Source organism: Orcinus orca, chromosome 4 (genome assembly GCF_937001465.1).
Source record: "Orcinus orca chromosome 4, mOrcOrc1.1, whole genome shotgun sequence".
Lineage (NCBI taxonomy): Eukaryota > Metazoa > Chordata > Mammalia > Artiodactyla > Delphinidae > Orcinus > Orcinus orca.
In genome coordinates this window covers 59,133,135-59,160,241 of record NC_064562.1, presented here as the reverse complement: position 1 = coordinate 59,160,241, position 27,107 = coordinate 59,133,135, and positions in this window count along the sequence as shown.

Here is a 27,107-nt window from a genome sequence, read left to right as displayed (position 1 = left end):
AGAGAAAACGCATACGCCCTTTTTGGCCAAGTGCATCATTGTGGACGTTCTGCCTCTTTTCCTATGCTTTAGATGGAATTCCAGTCTACCTCCTGAAATCGGTTTCCTGCAATTCTGCCCCACTTTCAAGTCCTCTTGGCAGCCTTACTTCAATATATTTTTGGACGATAGCTGTCATTTATAACTCTGCACGTTTGTGAATGACAGTGCCCCTGAGCTCCTTTCTTCAACTCGCTTTCTTGTGAGCTGGCCGCAACACCGCAGGATTGCTTCAGGCCCTAGTGTGGTTCCGGCACGGCACGCTGAGCCTTTGGTTAATTCCTCTTCCTGGTTGGAAATGAGAGTTAAATTTGCCCGTCCAGACACCTCCAGCTAGTCTCTCATTGGTTCTCCCTATTCCTGTTCATCTTCCGCGGAAATTGCAAAGTGGGCCAAACAGGAGGTTAAAGGCACTGACTGTCCAGGTGTGGAGAGTGTTTGTAAAGCGTCTGGAATGTTGCACTTCAGTACCAGGGGACGAAAACTGAGACCCATTTGAACACGTTTCCCGATCATACGGTGGATCATACTCTGGGTTCCACATGCATGTTTTAGCTGAAAGAAGAATCCCTTAAACCTGGAGAGTTGAGACCCATGGAATGGGTACCATGCAATATGACTTCAAAGGGTCTGCATTTGCTCACCGAACCTCACCAATCCTATCACTGCTGCGTTTATGCCGCTGTACACACGCTTGATTCTCTTTCGGAGACATATCAATCCATAGTTTTTAAGATTCTTACTAGTCAGGTATATTCTTAGGCGTTTAATATGGGGTGTTGAGTCCACTTCATTGAGCAAGGAGTAGCTCTTGTCTATTACGTATTTGGCTTACGGAACGATATCTGTGCTAATTTCAATCTCTGGTTTTATGCAGCACCCCAACTCACCTTTCCCCTTAAGCAACCATAAGTTGGTTTTCTACATTTGAGACCCTGTTCTGTTTTGTAATTCAGTTCCTGTGTAGCCAATTTTACATTCCGTGTATTAGTGATATCTTACGATGTTTCTTTTTCTGTGTGACTTATTTCCCTTAGAATCATCGTACCTGAATCCACTCATTATGCTGCTACGGGACGGAAAACATAGATTTCATTGCTGAGTGATATTGCATTGTACATAAGTACCACAACTTCTTTATCCATTTTTCACTTTCTGCGATATTGAACTTGTACCGTAAACGAGGTTCTTGTTAACAGAGCCATCCCAAATTTTGGGGTGGCTGTGTGTTTTTGATTTTAATTTCCCTAAGCTCTAGGACCATAGGTGGAAGTGCCCTAGGCTCTGTTGCTTTGTTTTTCGGTTGTTTCAGGAAACACCACACACTTCTCCGGAGTGGCTGTTGGCAATTTACATCCCGCCCATCAGCATAACAAGACTCCCAGTGCTCTATGGCCTGTCCTGCCTTTCTGGATTTTACACTTTTTTCAAATGGCCCTTTTGACCGCGGGGCAGTGAGACTTCATTGTAGTGCAGATTTCCTTTGCAAGCTTGCTTGGTTGGCCAAAAAGGGCGTATGCGTTTTTTCCTGAATATATTCAGGAAAAAACGCATACGCCATTTCCGGCCAAGTGCATCACTGTGGACGTTCTGCCTCTTTTCCTATGCTTTACATGCAATTCCAGTCTACCTCCTGAAATCGGTTTCCTGCAATTCTGCCCCGCTTTCAAGTCCTCTTGGCAGCCTCACTTCAATATATTTTTGGACGATAGCTGTCATTTATAACTCTGCAGTTTTGTGAATGACAGTTCCCCTGAGCTCCTTTCTTCAACTAGCTCTCTTTTGAGCTGGCTGCAACACCACAGGATTGCTTCTGGCCCTAGTGTGGTTCCGGCATGGCACGCTGAGCCTTTGGTTAATTCCTCTTCCTGGTGGGAAATGAGAGTTAAATTTGCCCGTGAGACACTTCCAGCTAGTCTCTCATTGGTTCTCCCTATTCCTGTTCATTTTCCGCAGAAATTGCAAACTGGGCCAAACAGGAGGTTAAAGGCACTGACTCTCCAAGTGGGGAGAGTGTTAGTAAACCATCTGGAATGTTGCACCCGAGTACCAGGGGACGAAAACTGAGACACATTTGAACACGTTTCCCGATCACACGGTGGATCATACTCTGGGTTCCACATGCATGTTTTAGCTGAAGGAAGAATCCCTTAAACCTGGAGAGTTGAGACCCATGGAATGGGTACCATGCAATATGACTTCAAATGGTCTGCATTTGCTCACCGAACCTCACCAATCCTATCACTGCTGCGTTTATGCCGCTGTACACACGCTTGATTCTCTTTCGGAGACATATAAATCCATAGGTTTTAAGATTCTTAGTAGTCAGGTATATTCTTAGGCGTTTAATATGGGGTGTTGAGTCCACTTCGTTGAGCAAGGAGTAGCTCTTGTCTATTACATATTTGGCTTATGGAACAGTATCTGTGCTAATTTCAATCTCCGGTTTTATGCAGCACCCCAACTCACCTTTCCCCTTAAGCAAGCATAAGTTGGTTTTCTACATTTGAGACCCTGCTCTGTTTTGTAATTCAGTTCCTGTGTAGCCAAGTTTACATTCCGTGTACTAGTGATATCTTATGATGTTTCTTTTTCTGTGTGACTTATTTCACTTAGAATCATCGTACCTGAATCCACTCATTATGCTCCTACGGGCCTTATGACATAGATTTCATTGCTGAGTGATATTGCATTGTACGTAAGTACCACAACTTCTTTATCCATTTTTCGTTTTCTGTGATATTGAACTTGTACCGTAAACGACGTTCTTGTAAACAGAGCCGTCCCAAACTTTGGGGTGGCTGTGTCTTTTTGATTTTAATTTCCCTAAGCTATAGGACCATAAGTGGAAATGCCCTAGGCTCTGTTGCTTTGTTTTGTAGATGTTTCAGGAAACACCATACAATTCTCCAGAGTGGCTGTTGGCAATTTTCATCCCGCCCTTCAGCATGACAAGGCTCGCAGTTCTCCATGGCCTCTCCTGCCTTTCTGGATTTTACACATTTTTCAGATGGCCCTTTTGACCAGGGGGCAGTGAGACTTCATTGTAGTGCAGATTTCCTTTGCAAGCTTGCTTGGTTGGCCAAAAAGGACGTATGCGTTTTCTCCTGAATATATTCAGGAAAAAACGCATACGCCCTTTTTGGCCAAGTGCATCATTGTGGACGTTCTGCCTCTTTTCCTATGCTTTACATGCAATTCCAGTCTACCTCCTGAAATCGGTTTCCTGCAATTCTGCCCCGTTTTCAAGTCCTCTTGGCAGCCTTACTTCAATATGTTTTTGGACGATAGGTGTCATTTATAACTCTGCAATTTTGTGAATGAGAGTGCCCCTGAGCTCCTTTCTTCAACTCGCTTTCTTTTGAGCTGGCCGCAACACTGCAGGACTGCTTCAGGCCCTAGTGTGGTTCTGGCATGGCACGCTGAGCCTTAGGTTAATTCCTCTTCCTGGTGGGAAATGAGAGTTAAATTTGCCTTTCTAGACACTTCCAGCTTGTCTCACATTGGTTCTCCCTATTCCTGTTCATTTTCCGCAGAAATTGCAAACTGGGCCAAACAGGAGGTTAAAGGCACTGACTCTCCAAGTGGGGAGAGTGTTAGTAAAGCGTCTGGAATGTTGCACCCGAGTACCAGGGGACGAAAACTGAGACACATTTGAACACGTTTCCCGATCACACGGTGGATCATACTCTGGGTTCCACATGCATGTTTTATCTGAAGGAAGAATCACTTAAACCTGGAGAGTTGAGACCCATGGAATGGGTACCATGCAATATGACTTCAAAGGGTCTGCATATGCTCACCGAACCTCACCAATCCTATCACTGCTGCGTTTATGCCGCTGTACACACGCTTGATTCTCTTTCGGAGACATATAAATCCATAGGTTTTAAGATTCTTACTAGTCAGGTATATTCTTAGGCGTTTAATATGGGGTGTTGAGTCCACTTCCTTGAGCAAGGAGTAGCTCTTGTCTATTACATATTTGCCTTATGGAACGGTATCTGTGCTAATTTCAATCTCTGGTTTTATGGAGCACCCCAACTCACCTTTCCCGTTAAGCAAGCATAAGTTGGTGTTCAACATTTGAGACCCTGTTCTGTTTTGTAATTCAGTTCCTGTGTAGCCAAGTTTACATTCCATGTATTAGTGATAACTTATGATGTTTCTTTTTCTGTGTGACTTATTTCACTTAGAATCATCGTACCTGAATCCACTCATTATGCTGCTATGGGCCTGATGACATAGATTTCATTGCTGAGTGATATTGCATTGTACGTAAGTACCACAACTTCTTTATCCATTTTTCGCTTTCTGTGATATTGAACTTGTACCGTAAACGAGGTTCTTGTAAACAGAGACGTCCCAAACTTTGGGGTCGCTGTGTCTTTTTGATTTTAACTTCCCTAAGCTATAGGACCATAAGTGGAAGTGCCCTAGGCTCTGTTGCTTTGTTTTTTGGATGTTTCAGGAAACACCATACACTTCTCCAGAGTGGCTGTTGGCAATTTACATCCCGCCCATCAGCATAACAAGGCTCCCAGTTCTCCATGGCCTGTCCTGCCTTTCTGGATTTTACACTTCTTTTTTGATGGCCCTTTTGACCGGGGGGCAGTGAGACTTCATTGTAGTGCAGATTTCCTTTGCAAGCTTGCTTGGTTGGCCAAAAAGGGCGTATGTGTTTTTCCCTGAATATATTCAGGAAAAAACGCATACGCCCTTTTTGGCCAAGTGCATCATTGTGGACGTTCTGCCTCTTTTCCTATGCTTTACATGCAACTCCAGTCTACCTCCTGAAATCGGTTTCCTGCAATTCTGCCCCGCTTTCAAGTCTTCTTGGCAGCCTTACTTCAATATATTTTTGGACGATAGCTGTCATTTATAACTCTGCAGGTTTGTGAATGACAGTGCCCCTGAGCTCCTTTCTTCAACTCGCTTTCTTGTGAGCTGGCCACAACACCGCAGGATTGCTTCAGTCCCTAGTGTGGTTCCGGCATGGCACGCTGAGCCTTTGGTTAATTCCTCTTCCTGGTTGGAAATGAGAGTTAAATTTGCCCGTCCAGACACCTCCAAGTAGTCTCTCATTGGTTCTCCCTATTCCTGTTCATTTTCCGCAGAAATTGCAAACTGGGCCAAACAGGAGGTTAAAGGCACTGCCTCTCTAAGTGGGGAGAGTGTTAGTAAAGCGTCTGGAATGTTGCACCCGAGTACCAGGGGACAAAAACTGAGACACATTTGAACACGTTTCCCGATCACATGGTGGATCATACTCTGGGTTCCACATGCATGTTTTAGCTGAAGGAAGAATCCCTTAAACTTGGAGAGTTGAGACCCATGGAATGGGTACCATGCAATATGACTTCAAAGGGTCTGCATTTGCTCACCGAACCTCACCAATCCTATAACTGTTGCGTTTATGCTGCTGTACACACGCTTGATTCTCTTTCGGAGACATAGAAATGCATAGGTTTTAAGATACTTACTAGTCAGGTATATTCTTAGGCGTTTAATATGGGATGTTGAGTCCACTTCATTTAGCAAGGTGTAGCTCTTGTCCATTACATATTTTGCTTATGGAACGGTATCTGTCCTAATTTCAATCTGTGATTTTATACAGCACCCCAACTCACCTTTCCCCTTAAGCAAGCATAAGTTGGTTTTCTACATTTGTGACCCTGTTCTGTTTTGTAATTCAGTTCCTGTGTAGCCAAGTTTACATTCCGTGTATTAGTGATAACTTATGATGTTTCTTTTTCTGTGTGACTTATTTCCCTTAGAATCATCGTACCTGAATCCACTCATTATGCTGCTACGGGCCTGATGACATAGATTTCATTGCTGAGTGATATTGCATTGTACGTAAGTACCACAACTTCTTTATCCATTTTTTGATTTCTGCGATATTGAACTTGTACCGTAAATGAGGTTCTTGTAAACAGAGCCGTCCCAAACTTTAGGGTGGCTGTGTCTTTTTGATTTTAATTTCCCTAAGCTATAGGACCATAAGTGGAAGTGCCCTAGGCTCTGTTGCTGTGTTTTTTAGATGTTTCAGGAAACACCATACACTTCTCCAGAGTTTCTGTTGGCAATTTACATCCCGCTCATCAGCATAACAAGGCTCCCAGTTCTCAATGACCTGTCCTGCCTTTCTGGATTTTACACTTTTTTCAGATGGCCCTTTTGACCGGGGGGCAGTGAGACTTCATTGTAGTGCAGATTTCCTTTGCAAGCTTGCTTGGTTGGCCAAAAAGGGCGTATGCGTTTTCTCCTGAATATATTCAGGAGAAAACGCATACGCCCTTTTTGGCCAAGTGCATCATTGTGAACGTTCTGCCTCTTTTCCTATGCTTTACATGCAATTCCAGTCTACCTCCTGAAATCGGTTTCCTGCAATTCTGCCCCACTTTCAAGTCCTCTTGGCAGCCTTACTTCAATATATTTTTGGACGATAGCTGTCATTTATAACTCTGCAAGTTTGTGAATGACAGTGCCCCTGAGCTCCTTTCTTCAACTCGCTTTCTCGTGAGCTGGCCGCAACACCGCAGGATTGCTTCAGGCCCTAGTGTGGTTCCGGCATGGCACGCTGAGCCTTTGGTTAATTCCTCTTCCTAGTGGGAAATGAGAGTTAAATTTGCCCGTCCAGACACCTCCAGCTTGTCTCTCATTGGTTCTCCCTATTTCTGTTCATCTTCCACAGAAATTGCAAATTGGGCAAACAGGAGGTTAAAGGCACTGACTATCCAAGTGGGGAGAGTGTTAGTAAAGCATCTGGAATGTTGCACTTCAGTATCAGGGGACGAAAATTGAGACCCATTTGAACACGTTTCCCGATCACATGTTGGATCATACTCTGGGTTCCACATGCATGTTTTAGCTGAAGGAAGAATCCGTTAAACCTGGAGAGTTGAGACCCATGGAATGGGTACCATGCAATATGACTTCAAAGGGTATGCATTTGCTCACCAAACCTCACCAATCCTATCACTGCTGCGTTTATGCCGCTGTACACACGCTTGATTCTCTTTCGGAGACATATCAATCCATAGGTTTTAAGATTCTTACTAGTCAGGTATATTCTTAGGCGTTTAATATGGGGTGTTGAGTCCACTTCATTGAGCAAGGAGTAGCTCTTGTGTATTACATATTTGGCTTACGGAACGATATCTGTGCTAATTTCAATCTCTGGTTTTATGCAGCACCCCAACTCACCTTTCCCCTTAAGCAAGCATAAGTTTGTTTTCTACATTTGAGACACTGTTCTGTTTTGTAATTCAGTTCCTGTGTAGCCAAGTTTACATTCCATGTATTGGTGATATCTTATGATGTTTCTTTTTCTGTGTGACTTATTTCACTTAGAATCATCGTACCTGAATCCACTCATTATGCTGCTACGGGACTGAAAACATAGATTTCATTGCTGAGTGATATTGCATTGTACGTAAGTAGCACAATTTCTTTATCCATTTTTCGCTTTCTGTGATATTGAACTTGTACCGTAAACGATGTTCTTGTTAACAGAGCCGTCCCAAACTTTGGTGTGGCTGTGTCTTTTTGATTTTAATTTCCCTAAGCTATAGGACCATAAGTGGAAGTGCCCTAGGCTCTGTTGCTTTGTTTTTTAGATGTTTCAGGAAACACCATACACTTCTCCAGAGTGGCTGTTGACAATTTACATCCCACCCATCAGCATAACAAGGCTCCCAGTTCTCCATGGTCTGTCCTGCCTTTCTGGATTTTACACTTTTTTCAGATGGCCCTTTTGACCGGGGGGCAGTGAGTCTTCATTGTAGTGCAGATTTCCTTTGCAAGCTTGCTTGGTTGGCCAAAAACTGCGTATGCGTTTTCTCCTGAATATATTCAGGAGAAAACGCATACGCCCTTTTTGGCCAAGTGCATCATTGTGGACGTTCTGCCTCTTTTCCTATGCTTTAGATGGAATTCCAGTCTACCTCCTGAAATCGGTTTCCTGCAATTCTGCCCCACTTTCAAGTCCTCTTGGCAGCCTTACTTCAATATATTTTTGGACGATAGCTGTCATTTATAACTCTGCACGTTTGTGAATGACAGTGCCCCTGAGCTCCTTTCTTCAACTCGCTTTCTTGTGAGCTGCCCGCAACACCGCAGGATTGCTTCAGGCCCTAGTGTGGTTCCGGCACGGCACGCTGAGCCTTTGGTTAATTCCTCTTCCTGGTTGGAAATGAGAGTTAAATTTGCCCGTCCAGACACCTCCAGCTACTCTCTCATTGGTTCTCCCTATTCCTGTTCATCTTCCGCGGAAATTGCAAAGTGGGCCAAACAGGAGGTTAAAGGCACTGACTGTCCAGGTGGGGAGAGTGTTTGTAAAGCGTCTGGAATGTTGCACTTCAGTACCAGGGGACGAAAACTGAGACCCATTTGAACACGTTTCCCGATCACATGGTGGATCATACTCTGGGTTCCACATGCATGTTTTAGCTGAAAGAAGAATCCCTTAAACCTGGAGAGTTGAGACCCATGGAATGGGTACCATGCAATATGACTTCAAAGGGTCTGCATTTGCTCACCGAACCTCACCAATCCTATCACTGCTGCGTTTATGCCGCTGTACACACGCTTGATTCTCTTTCGGAGACATATCAATCCATAGTTTTTAAGATTCTTACTAGTCAGGTATATTCTTAGGCGTTTAATATGGGGTGTTGAGTCCACTTCATTGAGCAAGGAGTAGCTCTTGTCTATTACGTATTTGGCTTACGGAACGATATCTGTGCTAATTTCTATCTCTGGTTTTATGCAGCACCCCAACTCACCTTTCCCCTTAAGCAACCATAAGTTGGTTTTCTACATTTGAGACCCTGTTCTGTTTTGTAATTCAGTTCCTGTGTAGCCAATTTTACATTCCGTGTATTAGTGATATCTTACGATGTTTCTTTTTCTGTGTGACTTATTTCCCTTAGAATCATCGTACCTGAATCCACTCATTATGCTCCTACGGGACTGAAAACATAGATTTCATTGCTGAGTGATATTGCATTGTACATAAGTACCACAACTTCTTTATCCATTTTTCACTTTCTGCGATATTGAACTTGTACCGTAAAGGAGGTTCTTGTTAACAGAGCCATCCCAAATTTTGGGGTGGCTGTGTGTTTTTGATTTTAATTTCCCTAAGCTCTAGGACCATAGGTGGAAGTGCCCTAGGCTCTGTTGCTTTGTTTTTCAGTTGTTTCAGGAAACACCACACACTTCTCCGGAGTGGCTGTTGGCAATTTACATCCCGCCCATCAGCATAACAAGACTCCCAGTGCTCTATGGCCTGTCCTGCCTTTCTGGATTTTACACTTTTTTCAAATGGCCCTTTTGACCGCGGGGCAGTGAGACTTCATTGTAGTGCAGATTTCCTTTGCAAGCTTGCTTGGTTGGCCAAAAAGTGCGTATGCGTTTTTTCCTGAATATATTCAGGAAAAAACGCATACGCCATTTCCGGCCAAGTGCATCACTTGGACGTTCTGCCTCTTTTCCTATGCTTTACATGCAATTCCAGTCTACCTCCTGAAATCGGTTTCCTGCAATTCTGCCCCGCTTTCAAGTCCTCTTGGCAGCCTCACTTCAATATATTTTTGGACGATAGCTGTCATTTATAAACTCTGCAGTTTTGTGAATGACAGTTCCCCTGAGCTCCTTTCTTCAACTAGCTCTCTTTTGAGCTGGCTGCAACACCACAGGATTGCTTCTGGCCCTAGTGTGGTTACAGCACGGCACGCTGAGCCTTTGGTTAATTCCTCTTCCTGGTGGGAAATGAGAGTTAAATTTGCCCGTCCAGACACCTCCAGCTAGTCTCTCATTGGTTCTCCCTATTCCTGTTCATGTTCCGCAGAAATTGCAAACTGGACCAAACAGGAGGATAAAGGCACTGACTCTCCAATGGGCAGAGTGTTAGTAAAGCGTCTGGAATGTTGCACCCGAGTAGCAGGGGACGAAAACTGAGACACATTTGAAAACGTTTCCCGGTCACACGGTGGATCATACTCTGGGTTCCACATGCATGTTTTAGCTGAAGGAAGAATCCCTTAAACCTGGAGAGTTGAGACCCATGGAATGGGTACCATGCAATATGACTTCAAAGGGTCTGCATTTGCTCACCGAACCTCACCAATCCTATCACTGCTGCATTTATGCCGCTGTACACACTCTTGATTCTCTTTCGGAGACATATAAATCCATAGGTTTTAAGATTCTTACTAGTCAGGTATATTCTTAGGCGTTTAATATGGGGTGTTGAGTCCACTTCGTTGAGCAAGGAGTAGCTCTTGTCTATTACATATTTGGGTTATGGAACGGTATCTGTGCTACTTTCAAGCTCTGGTTTTATGCAGCACCCCAACTCATCTTTCCCCTTAAGCAAGCATAAGTTGGATTTCTGCATTTGAGACCCTGTTCTGTTTTGTAATTCAGTTCCTGTGCAGCCAAATTTACATTCCGTGTATTAGTGATATCTTATGATGTTTCTTTTTCTGTGTGACTTATTTCACTTAGAATCATCGTACCTGAATCCACTCATTATGCTGCTACGGGCCTGATGACATAGATTTCATTGCTGAGTGATATTGCATTGTACGTAAGTACCACAACTTCTTTATCCATTTTTCGCTTTCTGCGATATTGAACTTGTACCGTACACGAGGTTCTTGTAAACAGAGCCGTCCCAAACTTTGGGGTGGCTGTGTCTTTTTGATTTTAATTTCCCTAAGCTATAGGACCAAAAGTGGAAGTGCCCTAGGCTCAGTTGCTTTGTTTTTTAGATGTTCCAGGAAACACCATACACTTCTCCAGAGTGGCTGTTGGCAGTTTACATCCCGCCCATCAGCATAACAAGGCTCCCAGTTCTCCATGGCCTGTCCTGCCTTTCTGGATTTTACACTTTTTTCAGATGTCCCTTTTGACCGGGGGCAGTGAGACTTCATTGTAGTGCAGATTTCCTTTGCAAGCTTGCTTGGTTGGCCAAAGAGGGCGTATGCGTTTTTTCCTGAATATATTCAGGAAAAAAATCATACGCCCTTTTTGGCCGAGTGCATCATTGTGGACGTTCTGCCTCTTTTCCTATGCTTTACATGCAATTCCATTCTACCTCCTGAGATCGGTTTCCTGCAATTCTGCCCCTCTTTCAAGTCCTCTTGGCAGCCTTACTTCAATATATTTTTGGACGATAGCTGTCATTTATAACTCTGCAGGTTTGTGAATGACAGTGCCCCTGTGGTTCTTTCTTCAACTCGCTTTCTTGTGAGCTGGCCGCAACACCGCAGGATTGTTTCAGGCCCTAATGTGGTTCCGGCACGGCACGCTGAGCCTTTGGTTAATTCCTCTTCCTGGTGGGAAATGAGAGTTAAATTTGCCCATCGAGACACCTCCAGCTAGTCTCTCATTGGTTCTCCCTATTCCTGTTCATTTTCCGCAGAAATTGCAAACTATGCCAAACAGGAGGTTAAGGGCATTGGCTCTCCAAGTGGGGAGAGTGTTAGTAAAGCCTCTGTAAGGTTGCACCCGAGTACCAGGGGACAAAAACTGAGACAGATTTGAACACATTTCCCGATCACACGGTGGATCATACTCTGGGTTCCACATGCATGTTTTAGCTGAAGGAAGAATCCCTTAAACCTGGAGAGTTGAGACCCATGGAATGGGTACCATGCAATATGACTTCAAAGGGTCTGCATTTGCTCACCGAACCTCACCAATCCTATCACTGCTGCATTTATGCCGCTGTACACACGCTTGATTCTCTTTCGGAGACATATAAATCCATAGGTTTTAAGATTCTTACTAGTCAGGTATATTCTTAGGCGTTTAATATGGGGTGTTGAGTCCACTTCGTTGAGCAAGGAGTAGCTCTTGTCTATTATATATTTGGGTTATGGAACGGTATCTGTGCTACTTTCAAGCTCTGGTTTTATGCAGCACCCCAACTCATCTTTCCTCTTAAGCAAGCAGAAGTTGGTTTTCTACATTTGAGACCCTGTTCTGTTTTGTAATTCAGTTCCTGTGCAGCCAAATTTACATTCCGTGTATTAGTGATATCTTATGATGTTTCTTTTTCTGTGTGACTTATTTCACTTAGAATCATCGTACCTGAATCCACTCATTATGCTGCTACGGGCCTGATGACATAGATTTCATTGCTGAGTGATATTGCATTGTACGTAAGTACCACAACTTCTTTATCCATTTTTCGCTTTCTGTGATATTGAACTTGTACCGTACACGAGGTTCTTGTAAACAGAGCCGTCCCAAACTTTGGGGTGGCTGTGTCTTTTTGATTTTAATTTCCCTAAGCTATAGGACCATAAGTGGAAGTGCCCTAGGCTGTTGCTTTGTTTTTTAGATGTTTCAGGAAACACCATACACTTCTCCAGATTGGCTGTTGGCAGTTTACATCCGGCCATCAGCATAACAAGGCTCCCAGTTCTCCATGGCCTGTCCTGCCTTTCTGGATTTTACACTTTTTTCAGATGTCCCTTTTGACCGGGGGGCAGTGAGACTTCATTGTAGTGCAGGTTTCCTTTGCAAGCTTGCTTGGTTGGCCAAAAAGGGCGTATGCGTTTTTTCCTGAATATATTCAGGAAAAAACTCATACGCCCTTTTTGGCCGAGTGCATCATTGTGGACGTTCTGCCTCTTTTCCTATGCTTTACATGCAATTCCAGTCTACCTCCTGAGATCGGTTTCCTGCAATTCTGCCCCGCTTTCAAGTCCTCTTGGCAGCCTTACTTCAATATATTTTTGGACGATAGCTGTCATTTATAACTCTGCAGGTTTGTGAATGACAGGGCCCCTGAGCTCCTTTCTTCAACTCGCTTTCTTGTGAGCTGCCCGCAACACCGCAGGATTGCTTCAGGCCCTAGTGTGGTTCCGGCACGGCCCGGTGAGCCTTTGGTTAATTCCTCTTCCTGGTGGGAAATGAGAGTTAAATTTGCCCATCCAGACACCTCCAGCTAGTCTCTCATTGGTTCTCCCTATTCCTGTTCATTTTCCACAGAAATTGCAAACTGCACCAAACAGGAGGTTAAAGGCATTGGCTCTTCAAGTGGGGAGAGTGTTAGTAAAGCGTCTGTAATGTTGCACCCAACTACCAGGGGACAAAAACTGAGACACATTTGAACACATTTCCCGATCACATGGTGGATCATACTCTGGGTTCCACATGCATGTTTTAGCTGAAGGAAGAATCCCTTAAAACTGGAGAGTTGAGACCCATGGAATGGGTACCATGCAATATTACTTCAAAGGGTCTGCATTTGCTCACAGAACCTCACCAATCCTATCACTGCTGCGTTTATGCCGCTGTACACACGCTTGATTCTCCTTCGGAGACATATAAATCCATAGGTTTTAAGATTCTTACTAGTCAGGTATATTCTTAGGCGTTTAATATGGGGTGTTGAGTCCACTTCGTTGAGCAAGGAGTAGCTCTTGTCTATTACATATTTGGCTTATGGAACAGTATCTGTGCTACTTTCAATCTCTGGTTTTATGCAGCACCCCAACTCACCTTTCCCCTTAAGCAAGCATAAGTTGGTTTTCTGCATTTGAGACCCTGTTCTGTTTTGTAATTCAGTTCCTGTTCAGCCAAGTTTACATACCATGTGTTAGTGATATCTTATGATGTTTCTTTTTCTGTGTGACTTATTTCACTTAGAATCATCGTACCTGAATCCACTCATTATGCTGCTACGGGCCTGATGACATAGATTTCATTGATGAGTGATATTGCATTGTACGTAAGTACCACAACTTCTTTATCCATTTTTCGCTTTTTGTGATATTGAACTTGTACCGTACACGAGGTTCTTGTAAACAGAGCCGTCCCAAACTTTGGGGTGGCTGTGTCTTTTTGATTTTAATTTCCCTAAGCTATAGGACCATAAGTTGAAGTGCACTAGGCTCTGTTGCTTTGTTTTGTAGATGTTTCAGGAAACACCATACACTTCTCCAGAGTGGCTGTTGGCAGTTTACATCCCGCCCATCAGCATAACAAGGCTCCCAGTTCTCCATGGCCTGTCCTGCCTTTCTGGATTTTACACTTTTTTCAGATGTCCCTTTTGACCGGGGGCAGTGAGACTTCATTGTAGTGCAGATTTCCTTTGCAAGCTTGCTTGGTTGGCCAAAGAGGGCGTATGCGTTTTTTCCTGAATATATTCAGGAAAAAAATCATACGCCCTTTTTGGCCGAGTGCATCATTGTGGACGTTCTGCCTCTTTTCCTATGCTTTACATGCAATTCCATTCTACCTCCTGAGATCGGTTTCCTGCAATTCTGCCCCTCTTTCAAGTCCTCTTGGCAGCCTTACTTCAATATATTTTTGGACGATAGCTGTCATTTATAACTCTGCAGGTTTGTGAATGACAGTGCCCCTGTGGTTCTTTCTTCAACTCGCTTTCTTGTGAGCTGGCCGCAACACCGCAGGATTGTTTCAGGCCCTAATGTGGTTCCGGCACGGCACGCTGAGCCTTTGGTTAATTCCTCTTCCTGGTGGGAAATGAGAGTTAAATTTGCCCATCGAGACACCTCCAGCTAGTCTCTCATTGGTTCTCCCTATTCCTGTTCATTTTCCGCAGAAATTGCAAACTATGCCAAACAGGAGGTTAAGGGCATTGGCTCTCCAAGTGGGGAGAGTGTTAGTAAAGCCTCTGTAAGGTTGCACCCGAGTACCAGGGGACAAAAACTGAGACAGATTTGAACACATTTCCCGATCACACGGTGGATCATACTCTGGGTTCCACATGCATGTTTTAGCTGAAGGAAGAATCCCTTAAACCTGGAGAGTTGAGACCCATGGAATGGGTACCATGCAATATGACTTCAAAGGGTCTGCATTTGCTCACCGAACCTCACCAATCCTATCACTGCTGCATTTATGCCGCTGTACACACGCTTGATTCTCTTTCGGAGACATATAAATCCATAGGTTTTAAGATTCTTACTAGTCAGGTATATTCTTAGGCGTTTAATATGGGGTGTTGAGTCCACTTCGTTGAGCAAGGAGTAGCTCTTGTCTATTATATATTTGGGTTATGGAACGGTATCTGTGCTACTTTCAAGCTCTGGTTTTATGCAGCACCCCAACTCATCTTTCCTCTTAAGCAAGCAGAAGTTGGTTTTCTACATTTGAGACCCTGTTCTGTTTTGTAATTCAGTTCCTGTGCAGCCAAATTTACATTCCGTGTATTAGTGATATCTTATGATGTTTCTTTTTCTGTGTGACTTATTTCACTTAGAATCATCGTACCTGAATCCACTCATTATGCTGCTACGGGCCTGATGACATAGATTTCATTGCTGAGTGATATTGCATTGTACGTAAGTACCACAACTTCTTTATCCATTTTTCGCTTTCTGTGATATTGAACTTGTACCGTACACGAGGTTCTTGTAAACAGAGCCGTCCCAAACTTTGGGGTGGCTGTGTCTTTTTGATTTTAATTTCCCTAAGCTATAGGACCATAAGTGGAAGTGCCCTAGGCTGTTGCTTTGTTTTTTAGATGTTTCAGGAAACACCATACACTTCTCCAGATTGGCTGTTGGCAGTTTACATCCGGCCATCAGCATAACAAGGCTCCCAGTTCTCCATGGCCTGTCCTGCCTTTCTGGATTTTACACTTTTTTCAGATGTCCCTTTTGACCGGGGGGCAGTGAGACTTCATTGTAGTGCAGGTTTCCTTTGCAAGCTTGCTTGGTTGGCCAAAAAGGGCGTATGCGTTTTTTCCTGAATATATTCAGGAAAAAACTCATACGCCCTTTTTGGCCGAGTGCATCATTGTGGACGTTCTGCCTCTTTTCCTATGCTTTACATGCAATTCCAGTCTACCTCCTGAGATCGGTTTCCTGCAATTCTGCCCCGCTTTCAAGTCCTCTTGGCAGCCTTACTTCAATATATTTTTGGACGATAGCTGTCATTTATAACTCTGCAGGTTTGTGAATGACAGGGCCCCTGAGCTCCTTTCTTCAACTCGCTTTCTTGTGAGCTGCCCGCAACACCGCAGGATTGCTTCAGGCCCTAGTGTGGTTCCGGCACGGCACGGTGAGCCTTTGGTTAATTCCTCTTCCTGGTGGGAAATGAGAGTTAAATTTGCCCATCCAGACACCTCCAGCTAGTCACTCATTGGTTCTCCCTATTCCTGTTCATTTTCCGCAGAAATTGCAAACTGGGCCAAACAGGAGGTTAAAGGCACTGACTCTCCAAGTGGGGAGAATGTTAGTAAAGCGTCTGGAATGTTGCACCCGAGTACCAGTACCAGGGGACGAAAACTGAGACACATTTGAACACGTTTCCCGATCACACGGTGGATCATACTCTGGATTCCACACGCATGTTTTAGCTGAAGGAAGAATCCCTTAAACCTGGAGAGTTGAGACCCATGGAATGGGTACCATGCAATATGACTTCAAAGGGTCTGCATTTGCTCACCAAACCTCACTAATCCTATCACTGCTGCGTTTATGCCGCTGTACACACGCTTGATTCTCTTTCGGAGACATATAAATCCATAGGTTTTAAGATTCTTACTAGTCAGGTATACTCTTAGGCGTTTAATATGGGGTGTTGAGTCCACTTCGTTGAGCAAGGAGTAGCTCTTGTCTGTTACATATTTGGCTTATGGAACGGTATCTGTGCCAATTTCAATCTCTGGTTTCATGCAGCACCCCAACTCACCTTTCCCCTTAAGCAAGCATAAGTTGGTGTTCTACATTTGAGACCCTGTTCTGTTTTGTAATTCAGTTCCTGTGTAGCCAAGTTTACATTCCGTATAGTAGTGATATCTTATGATGTTTCTTTTTCTCTGTGACTTATTTCACTTAGAATCATCGTACCTGAATCCACTCATTATGCTGCTACGGGCCTGATGACATAGATTTCATTGCTGAGTGATATTGCATTGTACATAAGTACCACAACTTCTTTATCCATTTTTCGCTTTCATGATATTGAACTTGTACCGTAAACGATGTTCTTGTAAACAGAGCTATCCCAAACTTTGGGCTGGCTGTGTCTTTTTGATTTTAACTTCCCTAAGCTATAGGACCATAAGTGGAAGTGCCCTAGGCTCTGTTGCTTTGTTTTTCAGATGTTTCAGGAAACACCATACACTTCTCCAGAGTGGCTGTTGGCAATTTATGTCCCTCCCATCAGCATCACAAGGCTCCCAGTTCTCCATGGCCTGTCCTGCCTTTCTGGATTTTACACTTTTTTCAGATGGACCTTTTGACCGGGGGGAAGTGAGACTTCATTGTAGTGCGGATTTCATTTGCAAGCTTGCTTGGTTGGCCAAAAAGGGCGTATGCGTTTTTTCCTGAATATGTTCAGGAAAAAACGCATATGCCCTTTTTGTTCAAGTGCATCATTGTGGACGTTCTGACTCTTTTCCTATGCTTTACATGCAATTCCAGTCCACCTCCTGAAATCGGTTTCCTGCAATTCTGCCCCGCTTTCAAGTCCTCTTGGCAGCCTTACTTCAATATATTTTTGGACGATAGCTGTCATTTATAACTCTGCAGGTTTGTGAATTAGAGTGCCCCTGAGCTCCTTTCTTCAACTCGCTTTCTCGTGAGCTGGCCGCAACACCGCAGGATTGCTTCAGGCCCTAGAGTGGTTCCGGCATGGCACGCTGAGCCTTTGGTTAATTCCTCTTCCTGGTTGGAAATGAGAGTTAAATTTGCCCGTCCAGACACCTCCAGCTAGTCTCTCATTGGTTCTCCCTATTCCTGTTCATCTTACGCAGAAATTGCAAACTGGGCCAAATGAGGTTAAAGGCACTGACTCTCCAAGTGGGGAGAGTGTTAGTTAAGCGTCTGGAATATTGCACCCGAGTACCAGGGGACGAAAACTGAGACACATTTGAACATATTTCCCGATCACACGGTGGATCATACTCTGGGTTCCACATGCATGTTTTAGCTGAAGGAAGAATCCCTTAAACCTGGAGAGTTGAGACCCATGGAATGGGTACCATGCAATATGACTTCAAAGGGTCTGCATTTGCTCACCGAACCTCACCAATCCTATCACTGCTGCGTTTATGCTGCTGTACACACGCTTGATTCTCTTTCGGAGACATATCAATCCATAGGTTTTAAGATTCTTACTAGTCAGGTATATTCTTAGGCGTTTAATATAGGGTGTTGAGTCCACTTCATTGAGCAAGGAGTGGCTCTTGTCTATTACGTATTTGGCTTACGAAACGGTATCTGTGCTAATTTCAATCTCTGGTTTTATGCAGCACCCCAAATTACATTTCCCCTTAAGCAAGCATAAGTTGGTTTTCTACATTTGAGACCCTCTTCTGTTTTGTAATTCAGTTCCTGTGTAGCCAATTTTACATTCCGTGTATTAGTGATATCTTATGATGTTTCTTTTTCTGTGTGACTTATTTCACTTAGAATCATCGTACCTGAATCCACTCATTATGCTGCTACGGGCCTGATGACATAGATTTCATTGCTGAGTGATATTGCATTGTACGTAAGTACCACAACTTCTTTATCCATTTTTCGCTTTCTGTGATATTGAACTTGTACCGTAAACGAGGTTCTTGTAAACAGAGCCGTCCCAAACTTTGGGCTGGCTGTGTCTTTTTGATTTTAATTTCCCTAACCTATAGGACCATAAGTGGAAGTGCCCTAGGCTCTGTTGCTGTGTTTTTTAGATGTTTCAGGAAACACCATACACTTCTCCAGAGTTTCTGTTGGCAATTTACATCCCGCTCATCAGCATAACAAGGCTCCCAGTTCTCAATGACCTGTCCTGCCTTTCTGCATTTTACACTTTTTTCAGATGGCCCTTTTGACTGGGGGGCAGTGAGACTTCATTGTAGTGCAGATTTCCTTTGCAAGCTTGCTTGGTTGGCCAAAAAGGGCGTATGCGTTTTCTCCTGAATATATTCAGGAGAAAACGCATACGCCCTTTTTGGCCAAGTGCATCATTGTGAACGTTCTGCCTCTTTTCCTATGCTTTACATGCAATTCCAGTCTACCTCCTGAAATCGGTTTCCTGCAATTCTGCCCCACTTTCAAGTCCTCTTGGCAGCCTTACTTCAATATATTTTTGGACGATAGCTGTCATTTATAACTCTGCAAGTTTGTGAATGACAGTGCCCCTGAGCTCCTTTCTTCAACTCGCTTTCTCGTGAGCTGGCCGCAACACCGCAGGATTGCTTCAGGCCCTAGTGTGGTTCCGGCATGGCACGCTGAGCCTTTGGTTAATTCCTCTTCCTAGTGGGAAATGAGAGTTAAATTTGCCCGTCCAGACACCTCCAGCTTGTCTCTCATTGGTTCTCCCTATTTCTGTTCATCTTCCACAGAAATTGCAAATTGGGCAAACAGGAGGTTAAAGGCACTGACTATCCAAGTGGGGAGAGTGTTAGTAAAGCATCTGGAATGTTGCACTTCAGTATCAGGGGACGAAAATTGAGACCCATTTGAACACGTTTCCCGATCACATGTTGGATCATACTCTGGGTTCCACATGCATGTTTTAGCTGAAGGAAGAATCCCTTAAACCTGGAGAGTTGAGACCCATGGAATGGGTACCATGCAATATGACTTCAAAGGGTATGCATTTGCTCACCAAACCTCACCAATCCTATCACTGCTGCGTTTATGCCGCTGTACACACGCTTGATTCTCTTTCGGAGACATATCAATCCATAGGTTTTAAGATTCTTACTAGTCAGGTATATTCTTAGGCGTTTAATATGGGGTGTTGAGTCCACTTCATTGAGCAAGGAGTAGCTCTTGTGTATTACATATTTGGCTTACGGAACGATATCTGTCCTAATTTCAATCTCTGGTTTTATGCAGCACCCCAACTCACCTTTCCCCTTAAGCAAGCATAAGTTTGTTTTCTACATTTGAGACACTGTTCTGTTTTGTAATTCAGTTCCTGTGTAGCCAAGTTTACATTCCATGTATTGGTGATATCTTATGATGTTTCTTTTTCTGTGTGACTTATTTCACTTAGAATCATCGTACCTGAATCCACTCATTATGCTGCTACGGGACTGAAAACATAGATTTCATTGCTGAGTGATATTGCATTGTACGTAAGTAGCACAATTTCTTTATCCATTTTTCGCTTTCTGTGATATTGAACTTGTACCGTAAACGATGTTCTTGTTAACAGAGCCGTCCCAAACTTTGGTGTGGCTGTGTCTTTTTGATTTTAATTTCCCTAAGCTATAGGACCATAAGTGGAAGTGCCCTAGGCTCTGTTGCTTTGTTTTTTAGATGTTTCAGGAAACACCATACACTTCTCCAGAGTGGCTGTTGACAATTTACATCCCACCCATCAGCATAACAAGGCTCCCAGTTCTCCATGGTCTGTCCTGCCTTTCTGGATTTTACACTTTTTTCAGATGGCCCTTTTGACCGGGGGGCAGTGAGTCTTCATTGTAGTGCAGATTTCCTTTGCAAGCTTGCTTGGTTGGCCAAAAACTGCGTATGCGTTTTCTCCTGAATATATTCAGGAGAAAACGCATACGCCCTTTTTGGCCAAGTGCATCATTGTGGACGTTCTGCCTCTTTTCCTATGCTTTAGATGGAATTCCAGTCTACCTCCTGAAATCGGTTTCCTGCAATTCTGCCCCACTTTCAAGTCCTCTTGGCAGCCTTACTTCAATATATTTTTGGACGATAGCTGTCATTTATAACTCTGCACGTTTGTGAATGACAGTGCCCCTGAGCTCCTTTCTTCAACTCGCTTTCTTGTGAGCTGCCCGCAACACCGCAGGATTGCTTCAGGCCCTAGTGTGGTTCCGGCACGGCACGCTGAGCCTTTGGTTAATTACTCTTCCTGGTTGGAAATGAGAGTTAAATTTGCCCGTCCAGACACCTCCAGCTAGTCTCTCATTGGTTCTCCCTATTCCTGTTCATCTTCCGCGGAAATTGCAAAGTGGGCCAAACAGGAGGTTAAAGGCACTGACTGTCCAGGTGGGGAGAGTGTTTGTAAAGCGTCTGGAATGTTGCACTTCAGTACCAGGGGACGAAAACTGAGACCCATTTGAACACGTTTCCCGATCACATGGTGGATCATACTCTGGGTTCCACATGCATGTTTTAGCTGAAAGAAGAATCCCTTAAACCTGGAGAGTTGAGACCCATGGAATGGGTACCATGCAATATGACTTCAAAGGGTCTGCATTTGCTCACCGAACCTCACCAATCCTATCACTGCTGCGTTTATGCCGCTGTACACACGCTTGATTCTCTTTCGGAGACATATCAATCCATAGTTTTTAAGATTCTTACTAGTCAGGTATATTCTTAGGCGTTTAATATGGGGTGTTGAGTCCACTTCATTGAGCAAGGAGTAGCTCTTGTCTATTACGTATTTGGCTTACGGAACGATATCTGTGCTAATTTCTATCTCTGGTTTTATGCAGCACCCCAACTCACCTTTCCCCTTAAGCAACCATAAGTTGGTTTTCTACATTTGAGACCCTGTTCTGTTTTGTAATTCAGTTCCTGTGTAGCCAATTTTACATTCCGTGTATTAGTGATATCTTACGATGTTTCTTTTTCTGTGTGACTTATTTCCCTTAGAATCATCGTACCTGAATCCACTCATTATGCTCCTACGGGACTGAAAACATAGATTTCATTGCTGAGTGATATTGCATTGTACATAAGTACCACAACTTCTTTATCCATTTTTCACTTTCTGCGATATTGAACTTGTACCGTAAAGGAGGTTCTTGTTAACAGAGCCATCCCAAATTTTGGGGTGGCTGTGTGTTTTTGATTTTAATTTCCCTAAGCTCTAGGACCATAGGTGGAAGTGCCCTAGGCTCTGTTGCTTTGTTTTTCGGTTGTTTCAGGAAACACCACACACTTCTCCGGAGTGGCTGTTGGCAATTTACATCCCGCCCATCAGCATAACAAGACTCCCAGTGCTCTATGGCCTGTCCTGCCTTTCTGGATTTTACACTTTTTTCAAATGGCCCTTTTGACCGCGGGGCAGTGAGACTTCATTGTAGTGCAGATTTCCTTTGCAAGCTTGCTTGGTTGGCCAAAAAGTGCGTATGCGTTTTTTCCTGAATATATTCAGGAAAAAACGCATACGCCATTTCCGGCCAAGTGCATCACTGTGGACGTTCTGCCTCTTTTCCTATGCTTTACATGCAATTCCAGTCTACCTCCTGAAATCGGTTTCCTGCAATTCTGCCCCGCTTTCAAGTCCTCTTGGCAGCCTCACTTCAATATATTTTTGGACGATAGCTGTCATTTATAACTCTGCAGTTTTGTGAATGACAGTTCCCCTGAGCTCCTTTCTTCAACTAGCTCTCTTTTGAGCTGGCTGCAACACCACAGGATTGCTTCTGGCCCTAGTGTGGTTACAGCACGGCACGCTGAGCCTTTGGTTAATTCCTCTTCCTGGTGGGAAATGAGAGTTAAATTTGCCCGTCCAGACACCTCCAGCTAGTCTCTCATTGGTTCTCCCTATTCCTGTTCATGTTCCGCAGAAATTGCAAACTGGACCAAACAGGAGGATAAAGGCACTGACTCTCCAATGGGCAGAGTGTTAGTAAAGCGTCTGGAATGTTGCACCCGAGTAGCAGGGGACGAAAACTGAGACACATTTGAAAACGTTTCCCGGTCACACGGTGGATCATACTCTGGGTTCCACATGCATGTTTTAGCTGAAGGAAGAATCCCTTAAACCTGGAGAGTTGAGACCCATGGAATGGGTACCATGCAATATGACTTCAAAGGGTCTGCATTTGCTCACCGAACCTCACCAATCCTATCACTGCTGCATTTATGCCGCTGTACACACTCTTGATTCTCTTTCGGAGACATATAAATCCATAGGTTTTAAGATTCTTACTAGTCAGGTATATTCTTAGGCGTTTAATATGGGGTGTTGAGTCCACTTCGTTGAGCAAGGAGTAGCTCTTGTCTATTACATATTTGGGTTATGGAACGGTATCTGTGCTACTTTCAAGCTCTGGTTTTATGCAGCACCCCAACTCATCTTTCCCCTTAAGCAAGCATAAGTTGGATTTCTGCATTTGAGACCCTGTTCTGTTTTGTAATTCAGTTCCTGTGCAGCCAAATTTACATTCCGTGTATTAGTGATATCTTATGATGTTTCTTTTTCTGTGTGACTTATTTCACTTAGAATCATCGTACCTGAATCCACTCATTATGCTGCTACGGGCCTGATGACATAGATTTCATTGCTGAGTGATATTGCATTGTACGTAAGTACCACAACTTCTTTATCCATTTTTCGCTTTCTGCGATATTGAACTTGTACCGTACACGAGGTTCTTGTAAACAGAGCCGTCCCAAACTTTGGGGTGGCTGTGTCTTTTTGATTTTAATTTCCCTAAGCTATAGGACCAAAAGTGGAAGTGCCCTAGGCTCAGTTGCTTTGTTTTTTAGATGTTCCAGGAAACACCATACACTTCTCCAGAGTGGCTGTTGGCAGTTTACATCCCGCCCATCAGCATAACAAGGCTCCCAGTTCTCCATGGCCTGTCCTGCCTTTCTGGATTTTACACTTTTTTCAGATGTCCCTTTTGACCGGGGGCAGTGAGACTTCATTGTAGTGCAGATTTCCTTTGCAAGCTTGCTTGGTTGGCCAAACAGGGCGTATGCGTTTTTTCCTGAATATATTCAGGAAAAAAATCATACGCCCTTTTTGGCCGAGTGCATCATTGTGGACGTTCTGCCTCTTTTCCTATGCTTTACATGCAATTCCATTCTACCTCCTGAGATCGGTTTCCTGCAATTCTGCCCCTCTTTCAAGTCCTCTTGGCAGCCTTACTTCAATATATTTTTGGACGATAGCTGTCATTTATAACTCTGCAGGTTTGTGAATGACAGTGCCCCTGTGGTTCTTTCTTCAACTCGCTTTCTTGTGAGCTGGCCGCAACACCGCAGGATTGTTTCAGGCCCTAATGTGGTTCCGGCACGGCACGCTGAGCCTTTGGTTAATTCCTCTTCCTGGTGGGAAATGAGAGTTAAATTTGCCCATCGAGACACCTCCAGCTAGTCTCTCATTGGTTCTCCCTATTCCTGTTCATTTTCCGCAGAAATTGCAAACTATGCCAAACAGGAGGTTAAGGGCATTGGCTCTCCAAGTGGGGAGAGTGTTAGTAAAGCCTCTGTAAGGTTGCACCCGAGTACCAGGGGACAAAAACTGAGACAGATTTGAACACATTTCCCGATCACACGGTGGATCATACTCTGGGTTCCACATGCATGTTTTAGCTGAAGGAAGAATCCCTTAAACCTGGAGAGTTGAGACCCATGGAATGGGTACCATGCAATATGACTTCAAAGGGTCTGCATTTGCTCACCGAACCTCACCAATCCTATCACTGCTGCATTTATGCCGCTGTACACACGCTTGATTCTCTTTCGGAGACATATAAATCCATAGGTTTTAAGATTCTTACTAGTCAGGTATATTCTTAGGCGTTTAATATGGGGTGTTGAGTCCACTTCGTTGAGCAAGGAGTAGCTCTTGTCTATTATATATTTGGGTTATGGAACGGTATCTGTGCTACTTTCAAGCTCTGGTTTTATGCAGCACCCCAACTCATCTTTCCTCTTAAGCAAGCAGAAGTTGGTTTTCTACATTTGAGACCCTGTTCTGTTTTGTAATTCAGTTCCTGTGCAGCCAAATTTACATTCCGTGTATTAGTGATATCTTATGATGTTTCTTTTTCTGTGTGACTTATTTCACTTAGAATCATCGTACCTGAATCCACTCATTATGCTGCTACGGGCCTGATGACATAGATTTCATTGCTGAGTGATATTGCATTGTACGTAAGTACCACAACTTCTTTATCCATTTTTCGCTTTCTGTGATATTGAACTTGTACCGTACACGAGGTTCTTGTAAACAGAGCCGTCCCAAACTTTGGGGTGGCTGTGTCTTTTTGATTTTAATTTCCCTAAGCTATAGGACCATAAGTGGAAGTGCCCTAGGCTGTTGCTTTGTTTTTTAGATGTTTCAGGAAACACCATACACTTCTCCAGATTGGCTGTTGGCAGTTTACATCCGGCCATCAGCATAACAAGGCTCCCAGTTCTCCATGGCCTGTCCTGCCTTTCTGGATTTTACACTTTTTTCAGATGTCCCTTTTGACCGGGGGGCAGTGAGACTTCATTGTAGTGCAGGTTTCCTTTGCAAGCTTGCTTGGTTGGCCAAAAAGGGCGTATGCGTTTTTTCCTGAATATATTCAGGAAAAAACTCATACGCCCTTTTTGGCCGAGTGCATCATTGTGGACGTTCTGCCTCTTTTCCTATGCTTTACATGCAATTCCAGTCTACCTCCTGAGATCGGTTTCCTGCAATTCTGCCCCGCTTTCAAGTCCTCTTGGCAGCCTTACTTCAATATATTTTTGGACGATAGCTGTCATTTATAACTCTGCAGGTTTGTGAATGACAGGGCCCCTGAGCTCCTTTCTTCAACTCGCTTTCTTGTGAGCTGCCCGCAACACCGCAGGATTGCTTCAGGCCCTAGTGTGGTTCCGGCACGGCCCGGTGAGCCTTTGGTTAATTCCTCTTCCTGGTGGGAAATGAGAGTTAAATTTGCCCATCCAGACACCTCCAGCTAGTCTCTCATTGGTTCTCCCTATTCCTGTTCATTTTCCACAGAAATTGCAAACTGCACCAAACAGGAGGTTAAAGGCATTGGCTCTTCAAGTGGGGAGAGTGTTAGTAAAGCGTCTGTAATGTTGCACCCAACTACCAGGGGACAAAAACTGAGACACATTTGAACACATTTCCCGATCACATGGTGGATCATACTCTGGGTTCCACATGCATGTTTTAGCTGAAGGAAGAATCCCTTAAAACTGGAGAGTTGAGACCCATGGAATGGGTACCATGCAATATTACTTCAAAGGGTCTGCATTTGCTCACAGAACCTCACCAATCCTATCACTGCTGCGTTTATGCCGCTGTACACACGCTTGATTCTCCTTCGGAGACATATAAATCCATAGGTTTTAAGATTCTTACTAGTCAGGTATATTCTTAGGCGTTTAATATGGGGTGTTGAGTCCACTTCGTTGAGCAAGGAGTAGCTCTTGTCTATTACATATTTGGCTTATGGAACAGTATCTGTGCTACTTTCAATCTCTGGTTTTATGCAGCACCCCAACTCACCTTTCCCCTTAAGCAAGCATAAGTTGGTTTTCTGCATTTGAGACCCTGTTCTGTTTTGTAATTCAGTTCCTGTTCAGCCAAGTTTACATACCATGTGTTAGTGATATCTTATGATGTTTCTTTTTCTGTGTGACTTATTTCACTTAGAATCATCGTACCTGAATCCACTCATTATGCTGCTACGGGCCTGATGACATAGATTTCATTGATGAGTGATATTGCATTGTACGTAAGTACCACAACTTCTTTATCCATTTTTCGCTTTTTGTGATATTGAACTTGTACCGTACACGAGGTTCTTGTAAACAGAGCCGTCCCAAACTTTGGGGTGGCTGTGTCTTTTTGATTTTAATTTCCCTAAGCTATAGGACCATAAGTTGAAGTGCACTAGGCTCTGTTGCTTTGTTTTGTAGATGTTTCAGGAAACACCATACACTTCTCCAGAGTGGCTGTTGGCAGTTTACATCCCGCCCATCAGCATAACAAGGCTCCCAGTTCTCCATGGCCTGTCCTGCCTTTCTGGATTTTACACTTTTTTCAGATGTCCCTTTTGACCGGGGGCAGTGAGACTTCATTGTAGTGCAGATTTCCTTTGCAAGCTTGCTTGGTTGGCCAAAGAGGGCGTATGCGTTTTTTCCTGAATATATTCAGGAAAAAAATCATACGCCCTTTTTGGCCGAGTGCATCATTGTGGACGTTCTGCCTCTTTTCCTATGCTTTACATGCAATTCCATTCTACCTCCTGAGATCGGTTTCCTGCAATTCTGCCCCTCTTTCAAGTCCTCTTGGCAGCCTTACTTCAATATATTTTTGGACGATAGCTGTCATTTATAACTCTGCAGGTTTGTGAATGACAGTGCCCCTGTGGTTCTTTCTTCAACTCGCTTTCTTGTGAGCTGGCCGCAACACCG